Source organism: Schistocerca gregaria, chromosome 8 (assembly GCF_023897955.1).
Source record: "Schistocerca gregaria isolate iqSchGreg1 chromosome 8, iqSchGreg1.2, whole genome shotgun sequence".
Classification (NCBI taxonomy): Eukaryota; Metazoa; Arthropoda; class Insecta; order Orthoptera; family Acrididae; genus Schistocerca; species Schistocerca gregaria.
Window position 1 is genome coordinate 331,217,357 of NC_064927.1, and position 16,357 is coordinate 331,233,713.

Here is a 16,357-nt window from a genome sequence, read left to right on the forward strand (position 1 = left end):
CTTCATGTAAGAGCGCCGTCTTAGGAGAGAGTTGTTATCGGCAACAATTATCAAATTAAAATGAAACACACTTGTTTTATAATTTTTAGTATGCCGTTTCAGTGTAACGGAGCATTGAAAATATAACACAAACACTGCATCATTATCATTAAATGTCACTTAATAACGTATGAATGATACAAGCCTTCAAAATCCAATATGATAACAAAGACCGTAGTTAAAAATCGCATGAATGACGTTGCGGTTTCTGGAGTCGAAAGCTGTTACATGGATTTTTTCATACTAGCGTTGTTAAAACATTCTGTTACTTTCTTATGAATGTAATACAAGTATGTTCTGCAATACTGGTTGTTATTTACATTGAGTGTGATTCGAGAACGATGAATGAAATAAATATTTAGCTATTTCCGAGTGTGTGGTCAGGCAGAACTGTAGGGGGACAGCTTAAATTGCTGCGACTGAAACGAGCACCAATAAAATTCACATTCTTCCTTCTTGCAAATATTTGGTTCTTTATTTCCGAATACGGCCACCTTTTGAGTACGTAGTTAGGCAGGAACATAAGAGGACACGAGTAAAATGAGAAGCATTGACATTCATACTCTCCCTTGTCAATAATATTTCGCTGTTTATTCACGGTTGCGTGGCGTTTCCCGAGTGTGTGGCTAGGCAGGAACCTAGGCGGACTGCTTAAATTGCTGCGAGTGAATCGAGGAACAATAATATTCGTATTCTTCGTTGAACATACGCTCATCGAGATTGCGCGTGACGTCAAAATGACGTCACGTTTGCGGGAATTGTTGTGAAACGAGCATCGCCATTCTTCAACGCCCTGTGACGTTGCTTAGAAACAGTCCGAGCCGAGTCGAAAGCTGAGCGACACGAATGTTCGTGTCCCGTTCGTCAACATCGTAAGAAACCGTGAGCTGCAGTAAGGGCACGCAGCAGCGATGGCGGTCTATGGTGAGCCGCCAACCAGCAACTGATTTCTGCCAATCCGGATTCCGCCCCGTCAGCTTTAACGAGTGACGTACTGTGTAACGTCACGAGTTTACGATGTGAAGGACGTAAGTGGCCTGTTATTAAATATTATCTGCGGTGATCCTAGTAACTGATGTAAACTATGCTGTTTATTACAAATATGTCGCGATTACTGAAAGTGTAGTTAGGCATGAATCTGAGACGGCAGCCTAAATAGCTGCGACTGGAACGATTAGCTATCGTATTTATCATCTTGCTTTTCAAAAATATTTGGCTACTTATTTACAAAGAAGATGTTGCGCGGGAACATAGGAGCACAGCTTGTGTTGATGCTAATGAAACGATGTGCAATAATATTTACAATCTAGGTTCTCGCATTTTTTCCGAATGTGGCACGATTTTGAAGAGTGAGGTTTGCCAGGAAATTAAGAGGACAGCTACGTAGGTCAGTTTTAGTTCTCCATTCCACGGTTGGTTATTTTTGGTGACTTTCCATTAAGTGTGTGTCCTTATTGTCTAGAATTTATTTTGTTGGTTTTTGCTTCTGTACTCGAGCTATGTAAGTAACTTCTAGTTGTCGATTCCAGATTTTGTCTAACGCCTATTGTGCATTCTTTTAGACTTTTCAGGTGTGGTATCACCCTAATGGTCAGCTCCTCGTTCTTTTATTATGTAATTTTCGCCAGTTGTGGGTTGCTAATTCTGTAAGGATTTAACTGTATGGTATCACTTCCTCTACTGCTGCAAAAACACGATAAATATCTAACCTTGGAATCAACAGCTAGAATTGACCTATACAAGTCAATTGTAGTTACTAATTCCAAGCCGGCCGCGGTGGCCGTGCGGTTCTGCCGCTGCAGTCCGGAACCGCGGGGCTGCTACGGTCGCAGGTTCGAATCCTGCCTCGGGCATGGGTGTGTGTGATGTCCTTATGTTAGTTAGGTTTAAGTAGTTCTAAGTTCTAGGGGACTTATGACCTAAGATGTTGAGTCCCATAGTGCTCAGAGCCATATGAACCATTTGAACTAATTCCAAGATTTGTTATTTATCGCAGTAGTACAGAAAGCAAAGCCAAAATAGAAATCCTGTAATAATGAACACAGCAAAAACACTGAAAATTAAGAACCTTGAAATCGATAACTATGATTGACTTTATAGTCGTTTCCAGTTACCGATTCCAAGATTTATTTTCTCGTGAATTTTCCTTCCATGATGTATTTTTCTTTAGGAATTTTTCGTTGCTTTCTCCTTATTTCCTGATTACGTCTTTCTTACATTTCCTGTATGTTACAGTTTATTTCATTTTGCGGTTGTTGTATTTGATTTTAGTTTGGTCCCCCGCAAAACCCCCATTTCCCTGCGGTAGTCCTATAGACTCGGTACTTATTATTAAGAATTACCGCTATTCTGTAATATTACGTGTTTATTATGCGTAATATTGGAATGCTATTATTAAGAATTACCGCTATTCTGTAATATTACGTGTTTATTATGCGTAATATTGGAATGCACGTTAAAGATCGTCTGTTGTTTTTTCACTTTCTCGAGCAAACTATGGTTACTTCAATTTCTGGAGGATATAACTCGTGGCTATGTAAGTAATCGGGTGAACTGCGATGGTATTTTACCGAATGTATGTTTATTTCCTTTTATTCTAGTGGTACATTCTCTTGTCTAGGACTAAGCCTCGTTTCCAGAATCTAGATACTGTCCTAAGACTATGCTCGTTGCCTTCATATCGCCTCCATGCAGCTTCTTTGATTTAGGTTTGAGGTCATTGGTCAAAGCCGGCAGGTGGAATCGGACAAAAGAATTTATTCGTGCTTTCTGGATTAGCTCGAAAAATTTTGTACAGCACCACGGTGTATCGTAAGAAAGTATAAGAATTCATAACGGATTATAGAAGGATTTCAGGCATTAAGTTCTGTATTTGACAATAGACTGATTTGCGTCTTAAGCCATAAGTGTGTTATTTACGGAATTAAATGTGTTTTGAAATGTTTTTTTCTACTTACGTAGTTATGATCAAATAAGGTGGGTCTGTATTGTCGTCTTCGTGCCAGGTCAATTCATATCCTCAGTGCCACTTCAGTGCTCCCACACTTTCTTGGCTTTTCACCTCTGTAGTACTAAATTGGTTGAGGTCGCTCGAATTTGAGCTGTAATGCATTGATTTTTTTTTTCGCTGGCAACTTCGGTCGTCGTTGCTCGTGTTTCATTTCGGTGATACATAAGTTATAGCCCTGAACGTGACCTACGCCGTTGTGTATCTCGTGGTGTGGCGTTACTTGTTCTTTCGACAACGAGCTCATTAATTACCCCCACACACGAGCTGGCACTGTCGCGAGCAATAATGGCCTGCAATCGGTTACAACACGCTAGCGATTAGGCAGCAGTTTCAAAAGGTATTTCGAATGACTCTTTGTCTGGATTTTATGTTATCGAAAAATATCTGCTCTGTTTAGCAAAACGTCATATGTTGACATACTCGTAAAAAGCAAAAGTTGAAATGCGTTAAACATGTTTTGGAATGCTTTCAGTTGGAAACTGTAACGTTTTAATTAGGATGGTGTTCAGATTATATTATCTGCTCTTCTCTGTCCTGGCCGTCTTCTCGTATCTCCAGAGACCGGAACGCTAATCTTCTGCGTTTCCATGTTGGTCGTATGGGATGGCAGGATGGATTTTGTGTTGCCATCGTCCCCCACCCCCCTCCCCCGACCCTCTTTTATTTGGGGGGGGGGGGGGGAGAGATTGAGGGAAAAAAAAAGGCGCAGGATTACCTCAGTATGGCTTTGTCTAAAAGGGCCACTAAAATGTAGAACATGCACGTCTTGTACCAATAGTTTAACCAGTGTAAATTGGTGTTCGTTAATTTTTCTCAAATGTGCAATGGGTCGAGTTATTCAAGACAAATCAAAACCATCCGTACAAAATAATAAATACGGAAAATGTTATAAACAGAAGTTTATGGCAGATTTTATGTTCCAAAAAATGTATTCTGATTTCTTTAGCCGAAATTTCCATCGGAAAAGGGACACATGAGGGAAAAATGATTTTGCCGTGATTTCACCCAGTTTCTTCAACATGGGGACGCGCACACATGCGCTCCAATGTCGAGAATTTTGATTTTACAACAGGGGACCAGTTCATATAACGGTTTAAATGACTGGAACTATCGCACTAATTCCGATCGAAGAACACTAATTGCACTGGCATATTCATTTGCACAGGTCAGTTATATTCTAGTGAAAAGAACTAATGCAAATAATATCATGCCAGACTCAGTTCACACTACAGAATATATTTCACGGTGCTGTTCCACCACTTGAGCGTCACCAGTAAGACTTCGAGACAGTCATTTCATTTACCACAGCGTTTTCAAATTCAGTTCATTAGCATGTCACACAATGTATAATGATCATATAGTTAAAAATTATTTCCAGATATTTCCTCACTGTCACATCGCTAAACCGGAAGCTATTCGAAATGAATGAAAAGGTACGTTAATTACAATGCTCCTAAATTTTACCTGTTGTGAAGCACAATGAGTAAACAGAAACACACTCCAGTTACTTTCTTGGTCCTGTTTATGGGTGATTCTGGCTGCTAACTATTGTCAAAGAAAGAAAACCGTAAAAACAGTTTGCATTGCGAGCACATGTTTGATTTACACATGTTAATTAGCATCATGTAATTCCCACAAATTAGGTGTGGGCAGTTAATCACATTTCCCAGCTTACTTCAAAAGAAGTAAAACAGTTTCGCAAGTGCTACTGACCACAATCACAGCTGCGTGCGCTCTCTTACTGACTTGTGAATGTTGTTCTTACCTTTGCGCCAAGGAACCTTCCTCGTGTACACTGAAACTGGAAAATCAAATCTCATGTTACTGATCTCTTTAAAAGGAAACTCGGAAACTCGTAATTTCGACTTCACCTCTTACGCAGCTGTTGATAACAGAACAACCAAGCTGATTGCCGAAAAGGCGTAGCTAGAGTTATTATGTGTTTGTCCACAGTCTAGTCCACGTCTAGTCTGATAAATTCAATCACGACACTGCTGCTCAACGTCGATACACACATGCCACGGCAGACCTCAAAGCTCGAAGTTAGCTACACTTTTGAATACGATATCGGAAGAACGCGAACAGCGTCGTTTATATCGATTTTCAGCATAGTTTTTACAAAAGGTAGCACATGTCGTACATTAAAAACTGGCATTAACATAGAAATTATACCACATTTGTTTTCTAAGGATCCTGCGATGTATAAAACGGTACATCACAGGCCAGTTTATTTACGAGTCTCTTGTAACGTACACGACGCTTTCCTTGAAGAATAAAATATGACTGGTAAACGGCAGAAGGGCTGACTTTTCGCAGAATGACCTCGTATGACCATCTGACGACGTGAAGGTTTGTTCGCTACACGTCCAACCAAATCAGTGAATGTGGAACATAGGAAACTTCTATGGAATGCAGTATCCACTTTATCTGACGCACCAAATAATCCACCAAAACTGTTATCGAGGAAACCGCACAGAAAATGTCAAAAGCTGTCAAACTGTTTCCCCTAACACAGAAGACACCGATACTGCAATTGTTGCTATCTCTGAGCCACACACAGCAAGAATCTTCAACACTTTCGTCTTCTGAAGAAAAAATAATTGCATTTACATAATATTCGTATGTTAGAAAGCCGCATGAAGTGTAGAAAGCGCGAATCATTACACTTCGTACAAAATTGTCACGTGCCAAGGAAAGTGGCTATCGCAATAAGAAGTCAGTAGCAGAAACATACGTTTCTCTTGCAGTGCCTAATACTAACTAGGAAAAGTATGCACCGGAAATTTAAAAGTATACACATCTAATAAAATCACAAACTAACTACAATTTGTCGCTGTGCCGGCACCAGTGAACGTAATGAAGTTCGTGTTCAGATGTGTTCGTTATTTATATTATTAAATATGAACTTGGATCAATTCAGTTGCAATACAACTCAGTGAATAGAAGACAAATGACGTTTAAAACATTTACTAAACACGTAGCTCCGTGTCCCAAGTCAAATAGTTTTTCTTTTCCTAGCTCTTTGAGAGTTCGGAATTGTACGTGGCCCCGATGGGCTAGGTATATCTTCATCGTCATTGATCGCTAAATGCTCATTAATTGGATACTCGACTGTAGAAAGGTGCGAATTGCCAAAGTGCAGAAGTTATTTCACCACTGGCCATTAAAATTTGCTACACAAAGAAGAAATACAGATGATAAACGGGTATTCACTGGACAAATACTAGAACTGACATCTGATTACATCTTCACGCAATTTGGGTGCATAGATCCTGAGAAATCAGTACCCAGAACAACCACCTCTTGCCGTAATAACGGGCTTCATACGCCTTGGCATTGAGTCAGACAGAGCTTGGATGGCGTGTATAGGTACAGCTGCGCATGCAGCTTCAACACGATACCACAGTTCATCAAGAGTAGTGACTGGCATATTGTGAAGAGCCAGCTGCTCAGCCACCATTGACCAGACGTTTTCAATTGATGAGAGATCTGGTGAATGTGCTGGCCAGGGCAGCAGTCGAACATTTTCTGTATCCAGAAAAGCCCGTACAGGACCTGCAACATGCGGTCGTGCATTATCCTGCTGAAATGTAGGGTTCCGTAGAGATCAAATGAAGGGTGGAGCGACGGGTCGTAACACATCTGAAATGTAACGTCCGCTGTTCAAAGTGCCGTCAATGCGAACAAGAGGTGACCGAGACGTCTAACCAATGGCACCCCATACCACCACGCCGGGTGATACGCCAGTATGGCGATGACGAAGACACGCTTCTAATGTGCTTTCACCGCGATGTCACCAAACACGGATGCGATCATTATGATGCTGTAAACAAAACCTGGATTCATCCGAAAAAATGACGTTTTGGCATTCGTGCACCAAGGTTCGTAGTTGAGTACACCAACCCAGGCGCTCCTGTCTGTGATGCAGCGTCAAGGGTGAGCGCGGCCATGGTCTCCGAGCTGATAGTCCATGCTGCTGCAAACGTCGTCGGACTGTTCGTGCACATGGTTGTTGTCTTGCAAACGTCCCCATCTGTCGACTCAGGGATCGAGACGTAGCTGCACGATCCGTTACAGACATGCGGATAAGATACCTGCTAGTTATACGAGGCCGTTGGGATCCAGCACGACGTTCCGTATCACCCTCTTGAACCCACCGATTCCATATTCTGCTAACAGTCATTGGATCTCGACCAACGCGAGCAGCAATGTCGCGATACGATAAACCGGAATCTCGATAGGCTACAATCTGACCTTTATCAAAGTCGGAAACGTGATGGTACGCATTTCTCCTCCTTACACGAGGCATTGCAACAACGTTTCACCAGGCAACGCCGGTCTACTGCTGTTTGTGTAGGAGAAATCGGTTGTAAACTTTCCTCATGTCAGCACATTGTAGGTCTCGCCACCGGTGCCAACCTTGTGTGAATGCTCTGAAAAGCTAATCATTTGCATATCACAGCATCTTCTTCCTGTCGGTTAAATTTCGCGTCTGTAGCACATCTTCGTGGTGTAGCAATTTTAATGGCCAGTAGTGTACAGAAAAATGTAGCGCAGTGTTTTATTATTTATTCTTGGAACGGTTCCGAGTTACAATTGAGAGTCTACTATCATACATTAGTGGCAATTTAATGATAGATTTGGAATGTTTTGGAGCTGAAGGCAATTCAAACATAGATATTTATGTTGGGTGCTACGTCCAATGAAATTGTTCTAGGCCCATGTTCTCAGTCACTCTCCACAGCGCTGTATGCAATAAATACCCATTTTGCCCATTCCTTTCCATGTAACACATCGTAGCCTTTAAATATTTCTTCTTTTCTTCTGTAATTGAGTCCGTTTGTGTTCCTAAATTGAAGCAACAAACGGCAGTTTTGCAAGATTGCCGGTGTTTTTCCACGAAACAATACAAACAGGTGATAATAAAGTAGAAACAATGTGAAGAAGCCAGAATGTAAACAACTGGTATAGGCCTAACGGTGGACAACAATGTTCTTTTTTTTTTCAGCTTAACGAATTTGCACACAGATTCCGACAACTGGTTAATGCGCTCAGTTTGGGTGTGAGCTGACTACCTCTGGCGGCAATACATGCCTAACAATAGGGGGCACACTGTGAACGATGTCATCAATGTCATGGTGAGGCAATAACGGCGGTTCTTCCTGCAGAGCTGTTCGCAAGTCTTGGAGAGTGGTTGGTGGAGGCTGACATGATGCAACCTGTCTCCCTAGTGCATCTCAGACAGTGGCGTCGACTTAGGGGAGGGAGGGAGGGGGGAAGGTAATTTGTGCCCCCCCCAATAGTTAAAAGTAGGGGCCTGCCCCCCCCCTCCTCCTCACCCCCCCATATTCAAATATGCATTTCTCACCGCTCTCTCGCCCTTCCTCATCCTTGACTGGGAGATTTGTTAAAACTTGCACATACATTTTTGCATAATAGTATGTAATGGTTACGTAGGGAAAAAAAATACCGATTTGACGAGCTTTTGCGTATTCCTTTCTGCTACTCCTCCAACATCTGCATATGACGAACTGTCGTGACAGGGTTTGTCCCCTGCACCTGTACTATTCGCACACTTTTACTGGCGAGGAACGAAAGCTCACCATGAGCTCGCAGCGCTTTGACTGCTAGGACGAGCTCCACTTCCTCCCACAGCAGCCTGCTGGCAGCTTGTAAAAGGAACTAATGAGCAGTAGTGACACCGAATTTGATGGCGAACGCTAGAAGGACTAGATAACGTTAAAGACTCTTCATTCATTTTCGTAAATTATATTGACAGTCACTAGGTACAACACCACACAAATCAGCACCGTCTCCAGGGATTTTGCTGCCCTGCGCTAACATGTCAAGGAACCCCTCCACCCCCTTTTTCGACATAGTCAACTTTTCCCACAATATATTTCGTACATGACGCGTTTTTTTCACATACCACACTCATTCGTCTCTTTGTTGTAAATATGTCTTTAATATCCAAGCAGCACTCAATGATACGTTTACAGTGCCATACGTTTTAAGCCATTTTTGTTGGAGGAAACGTTTCTTTCGTAAATGGGAGCACACTGTTACCGTACCATAAATAATTTTCAATAAGACCCTTGATCTTATGAATAATTTGTATTTCCAATTTATTCTCACATTCTTTCATTTACGCAAGATGAATTTGCCGCCCCCAAAAAATCTGCCGCGCTGGGTGATGGCACGGTTCTCCCCTCCCCCTCCCCTCCTCCCTAGAGCCAACCCTGACATTAATCAGGCTACTTCTTGTTAGGCGCCCGGTGCTGTTATGCAGGGCGCAGCTAATGTTGGCAGCGAACGTAAATATTCCGGAGCTGGGCATCGCCAGTGGTCAGTTAATCGTACTGTGACTTGGTCCAGTTGTTAATCTTTCGTCCCTTGTTGTCCAGTTTAGAATGGACAAGTTTATAATTAGGAAGAAATGTGGCAACTGTTAGCGATGGTGAAGTAGGACCCAGTGTTAGTGGTGTTGTGTGTGACAACAAAGACACAGATAGTGACGGAAGTGTGGCGGTGACAAAAAACACTGTTCCCGGGAAAAAAACGCTGTTATTAGCCCTCTTGGATACAGCAATTTGCATGGATCGATTACAATACGGTAAAAGATGCTATTTTTTGCAAAATTTGCAGATAAATGATTGAAGGAAATCGTTTTCAGTTTTCTCACAAAATGGACAAAACTTTCATGGAAACTGGTTTTTCGAACTGGGAGAAAGGGGTATAAAAGATGAAAGCGCATGAAGCATCGGGCTGCCACAGACAAGCTGTGCTGAAATTCAAATCCTTAAAATCGAATGTCAATGTATTTAGTCAGATTTCCAAAGAAAAACTGACACAAATGAAAGAAAACCGAGCTTGTTTACTAAAAATCATATCGTTCCTCCGTTATTTAGCAATGCAGGGGCTTGCAACTTTGACAATTTATTACGCCTTCGATGTGAAGATAACCAGCTACTTTTAATATGGCTACAGCGCGAAACTTACAAATGGACATCCCATGATGTGCAAAACGAAATTTTGGCCATTTTAAGTCGTACACTTCTTGGAAAATTATCGGAGGGTAGATTAAAACTGAAGAAACTATAAAAAAGTGGGAATTTAAGGAGATGCGACCTGGATAAACTGAAAGAACCAGAGGTTGTACAGAGTTTCAGGGAGAGCATAAGGGAACAATTGACAGGAATTGGGGAAAGAAATACTGTAGAAGTGGAATGGGTAGCTTTGAGGGATGAAATAGTGAAGGCAGCGGAGGATCAAATAGGTAAAAAGACGAGGGCTCGTAGAAATTCTTGGGTAACAGAAGAAATATTGAATTTAATTGATGAAACGAGAAAATATAAACATGCAGTAAATGAAGCAGGCAAAAAGGAACACAAATGTCTCAAAAATGATATCGATAGGAAGTGCAAAATGGCTAAGCAGGCATGGCTAGAGGACAAATGTAAGGATGTAGAGGCTTATCTCACTAGGGGTAAGATAGATACTGCCTACAGGAAAATTAAAGAGACCTTTGGAGAAAGGAGAACCACTTGCATGAATATCAACAGCTTTGATGGAAACCCAGTTCTAAGCAAAGAAGGGAAAACAGAAAGGTGGAAGTATATATAGGGTCTATACAAGGGCGATGTACTTGAGGACAATATTATAGAAATGGAAGAGAATGTAGATGAAGATGAAATTGGAGATATGATACTGCGTGAAGAGTTTGACAGAACACTGCAAGAACTGAGTCGAAACAAGGCCCCCCGGAGTAGACAACATTCCATTAGAACTACTGACGGCCTTGGGAGAGCCAGTCATGACAAAACTCTACCATCTGCTGAGCAAGATGTATGAGACAGGCGAAATACCCTCAGACTTCAAGAAGAATATAATAATTCAAATCCCAAAGAAAGCAGGTTTTGACAGATGTGAAAATTACCGAACTATCAGTTGAATAGGTCACAGCTGCAAAATACTAACGCGAATTCTTTACAGACGAATGGAAGAAATGTTGGAACACGTGAGGCAATACTGACCTTACGACTTATCTTAGAAGAAAGATTAAGGAAAGACAAACCTACGTTTCTAGCATTTGTAGACTTAGAGAAAGCTTTTGACAATGTTGACTGGAATACTCTCTTTCAAATTCTGAAGGTGGCAGGGGTAAAATACAGGGAGCGAAAGGCTATTTACAATTTGTACAGAGAGCAGATGGCAATTATAAGAATCGAGGGGTATGAAAGGGAAGCAGTGGTTGGGAAGGGAGTGAGGCAGGGTTGTAGCCTCTCCCCAATGTTATTCAATCTGTATATTGAGCAAGCAATAAAGGAAACAAAAGAAAAGTTCGGAGTAGGTATTAAAATCCATGGAAAAGAAATAAAAACTTTGAGGGTCATCGATGACATTGTAATTCTGTCAGAGACAGCAAAGGACTTGGAAGAGCAGTTGAACGGAATGGACAGTGTCTTGAAAAGAGGGTATAAGATTAACATCAACAAAAGCAAAACGAGGATAATGGAATTTAGTCGAATTAAGTCGGGTGATGCCAAGGGAATTAGATTAGGAAATGAGACACTTAAAGTAGTAAAGGAGTTTTGCTATTTGGGGAGAAAAATAACTGATGATGGTCGAAGTAGAGAGGGTATAAAATGTAGACTGTCAATGGCAAGGAAAGCGTTTCTGAAGAAGAGAAATTTGTTAACAGCGAATATAGATCTAAGTGTCAGGAAGTCATTTCTGAAAGTATTTGTATGAAGTGTGGCCATGTATGGAAGTGAAACATGGACGATAAATAGTTTGGACAAGAAGAGAATAGAAGCTTTCGAAATGTGGTGCTACAGAAGAATGCTGAAGATTAGATGGTTAGATCACATAACTAGTGAGAAGGTATTGAATAGAATTGCACAACTTGACTAGAAGAAGTCATCGGTTGGTAGGACAAGTTCTGAGACATCGAGGGATCACCAGTTTAGTACTAGAGGGCAGCGTGGAGGGTAAAAATCGTAGATGGAGACCAAGAGATGGATACACTAAGCAGATTCAGAAGGATTGTAGGCTGCAGTAGGTACTGGGAGATGAAGAAGCTTGCACAGGATAGAGTAGCATGGAGAGCTGCATCAAACCAGTCTTAGGACTGAAGACCGCAACAACAACAACAACATCAAGAGTGCAGAGTATTTTGCAATAATAGCATACGAAACGACAGACATAGCCACCAAAGAGCAATTTAGTATCTGTATAAGATTTGTTGTTGCCTCGCTAGAGATAGAAGAATATTTTTTGGGGCTGTACTCAGTACGCAGTATCACAGCTAAGGCTCTGTTTGATATTATTATCGACAGTTTAAGATGATTTGATTTGCCTACATCTAATTGTAGAGGTAAATGCTTTGACGGTTCAGCTAACATGGCCGGATTATATGATGGTGTCCAGGTAAAGTTTATGAAAATGTAGAAGAGAGCTATGTTTGTGCACTGCCTTGCACACTGTTTAAATCTAACACAACAAGACACTGTGAAAGCAGTTCCAGAATGTCGAAATGCAATGAGTGTCATGAAGGACTTAATACATTTTGTGAGAGATTCACCAAAAATATTAGATCTTTTTACTCACCTAAAGGGAGATGCCTCTACAAATTTGAAACCACTCTGTTCTACATACAAGGTGGGCCGTAAGATACTTGGGAATGTCTTCAGTTTTGTCCAACTATGCAGAACTTCAGGAATTTTTTCTAAATGTTTCAAGAAATGACAATTCAGACACTGGGGCCAAAGCAAACGGCTTTTTGTTTAATATGCATACATATGATTTCTTTTTCATGTTATCATTTTTGGTAAAACTGTTTGGTCACATTGATACCGTAAACGTAGCACTACAGAGGAAATCCCTACACTTAGAGCAGGCCAATAAGATGATTTCCACCCTTGTAACTTCTATTAAATTGATGAGAAACAATTTTGAATCATTCTGGGATGAAGTAACTTCAAAATGTCAAGATATGCATGTTGATTCTCCAAACTTACCTCGTAGAAGAAAAGTCCCTAAGAAATACGATGACTCCATCAATTCATCTGTAGAACTATTCACTGAAGTATGTGACAAATATAGAAGATTGTATTATGAAAAATGGATACATCCATCAGCTTCTTGGAATCATGGTTCAAAACTCAATCATTCATGTTTGTAAATCAAATTGAAGGAATTCTTCTTGGTGATAACAAACATTCATTCGAAGTTTTATCTTTCTACGAATCAGATATAGAGAAAGAACGCTTGCTTCTTCACCGCAGCATGTTTCTTGAGATTATCCAAAGTAGTGATTCTGCGAATATTAGTTCGTTGGATGACATAGTGAAATACCTAAAACAGGAAAACCGCCTGTTTGACCTACTACCTGAGCTAGTGAAATTCATACGTGTAATGTTGACGATTCCGGTAATGTCCTGCACCGCTGAGCGATCGTTTTCTTGTCTGCGGAGGGTGAAAACGTATCTTCGTTCTATAATGAGGCAGGATCGTCTTAATGCCATCTTCCTTCTCAATGCCCATGGAGATGAATCGATGAAACTCGACCTTGATGTCATATGTGACGAGTTCATATGCAGGAATGATCTGGGGAGGAGTACATTTGCCATCCAAAACTAAGGTAAGTTTCCTCAACTTTATTTATGTATTTGTTTTGTACCACTACTGACCTATACTCCGACTGAAATGACACTGTGATTGACGCTTGAGCGAGTCGAGGGGTAGGGGCTAGTCGCCAGCCAATCGTAGTTTGCATCATTTTCAGCTGTTTGCATTTTTCATTATCCTCACAATCTTTTTTGTTTCTTGAAAGTTGTTATGCTGTGAGGGGAATTTCCCAAGAATATCATAACTCAAAAGGGAAAGTATGCGTGCATAATATACGTCTCTCCTTCAGCACTTGTGTTGTTCCGTATAATTCTCAATGCATAGGTAATTTTAGATAGCTTAGAATTTAAGTATGTGATGTGGGAATTCCATTTCAGATTGTCTTGTAAGTAAACAAAGCAATTTTGTTTCAGTGTTTTGGTTTTCCAAAGAAATATTTGGTTTTAATGGATTTTTAATTTTGCTGTGTGTGGAATTGTATAGTGGCGTTTTTCCTTTTTTTTTTAAGGGTAAATCAGTAGCTTATTCCTCACAAACCACTGTGAAATCTTTTCATTTGTGACTTCAGCATACAGCCTACGAGCCTTTCTATTTCCACCTTCAATCAATACACTGGTGTCATCTGCAAATAGGACTGGTTTGGAGTGTCGAACATGTAGATGGAAACGCAAAGTTATCTGTCAAACGTAGTACCTAATAAAATGATTCTTGCCCCCCCAAAAATATTTTCAAGTGGGCGCCTCTGATCCCAGAGATCCTCCAGGGAAGCAAGCCGGGAGAACGAGCAGGCCACGCTATGCGTGCAACGTTTTTCGTTTCCCAGGAAAACAACATCCATCTTGTTCTCTGTGAAGCAGAGCATTATCGTCCATCAATACGAAGTCTGGGTCCACGCCACCTTGCAACAACCGCACTTGAGATACCAAGATCTCTTCATCATGCCTAACTGCAGTTGAACCAAGCCGATTCACCCCTAGAATTTCATGAAGAGAGAGGTGTTAGAGTGGTCAACATAACCCCTGCCCTGCATCATTACGGATCCTCCTCGATACAGGTTTCTTTCCACAGTGCTTGGGTCCCGAAATTGTGTTCCACGTTCCTTCCAGATGCGAATGATTGGAGAATTACTCTCCATACCAGATCGGGACTCATCGGTAAAAACAATATTTGCCTACTGTTCGACGTCCAGGTGGTATGCTGGCGACTCCACTATAGACGTTCCGTTCTGTGAAGACGCATCAGAGGTAAACGTAGAGCAGGTCAAAGCTTGAATGCTAAAAAAATTGAACTGTTCATGTAAATTACTGTGAAAGGTTTAAAAACTTTTGCTTCCTAGAGCATTTTGCAAAGGTCACTGAGTGGAAATTGCTTTGTCTCTAACTTCCTTCTCAGTATCAGTCACGGGGAAGGAAACTGCGTCCACTAACAAGAGACCGTTGTTCTATTGTTGTGAACATTTCCCACCAGGAAAAGAAAAAGAATTACCATCATTCGATTCTTGTTTTGTGCAACACGGTTATCACTCCAAAAGATAAGGTTTTTTTTCATTGCTGTCCCGTATTATTTCTCCTTCTTGTTAAATGTTCGAGTATAGTATTAATAGTGTGCTGCCTGACACGTCGATTAAATATCTCGGCGTAACGTTGCAAAGCAATATGAAGTGCAGTGAGCATGTAAGAATTGTAGTGGGGAAGACGAATGGCCGACTTCGGTTTATTCACAGAATTTTAAGAAACTGTGCTTCATCTGTGAAGCAGACAGCAATTAGGACAATAGCGCTACTCATTGTTGTGTACTGTTCTATTGTCTGGGATCTGTACCAGGCCGGATTGAAGGAACACATCGAAGGAGTTCAGAGGCAGACTGCTAGATTTGTTACCGATAGGTTCGAATAACACGCAAGTATTACAGTGATGTTTCGGGTACTCAAATGGGAATCATTGGAGGGAAGGCGAAGTTCTTTTCGAGGAGCACTATGTGGTGTCACCGTCAGACGCCACACTTGCTCGGTGGTAGGCTTCAAATCGGTCGCGGTCCGTTAATATACGTCGGACCCGCGTGTCGTCACTATCAGTGATTGCAGACCGAGCGCCGCCACACGCCAGGTCTAGTCTAGAGAGACTCCCTAGCACTCGCCCCAGTTGTACAGCCCACTTCGCTAGCGATGGTTCACTGTCAGCCTACGCTCTCATTTGCAGAGACGACAGCTTAGCATAGCCTTCAGCTACGTTATTTGCTACGACCTAGCAAGACGCCATATTCAGTTACTATAATTACTATCTTCAAGAATGTATTCTGAACAGATAATATTGTGAATCATGTACCGTCAAGAGCGACGTTCATTATTAATGGATTAAAGTTAAGTATCAAACTAATTACGTCCGCTTCTGAATTATCATTCCTTTTCATGTTCCAGACCTCACGTCAGTATAGTTCTTCCCTCCTCACGCCAGCCTGCGTGAGCTAAAACGCGTGCATTTCGGCCTCCACTCGTAACACGGTGTTGGCTCTTCTGCTAGTACAAAACCCTATTGACAAAATTTAGAGAAATGGCATTTGAGGCAGACTGCAGAACGATTCTACTACCTTCAACGTATATTTCGAATAAGGACCTTAAAGATAAGATTATAGGAGGTTAGGGTTTGTACGTGGGCATAAAGATAGTCATTGTTCCTTGTC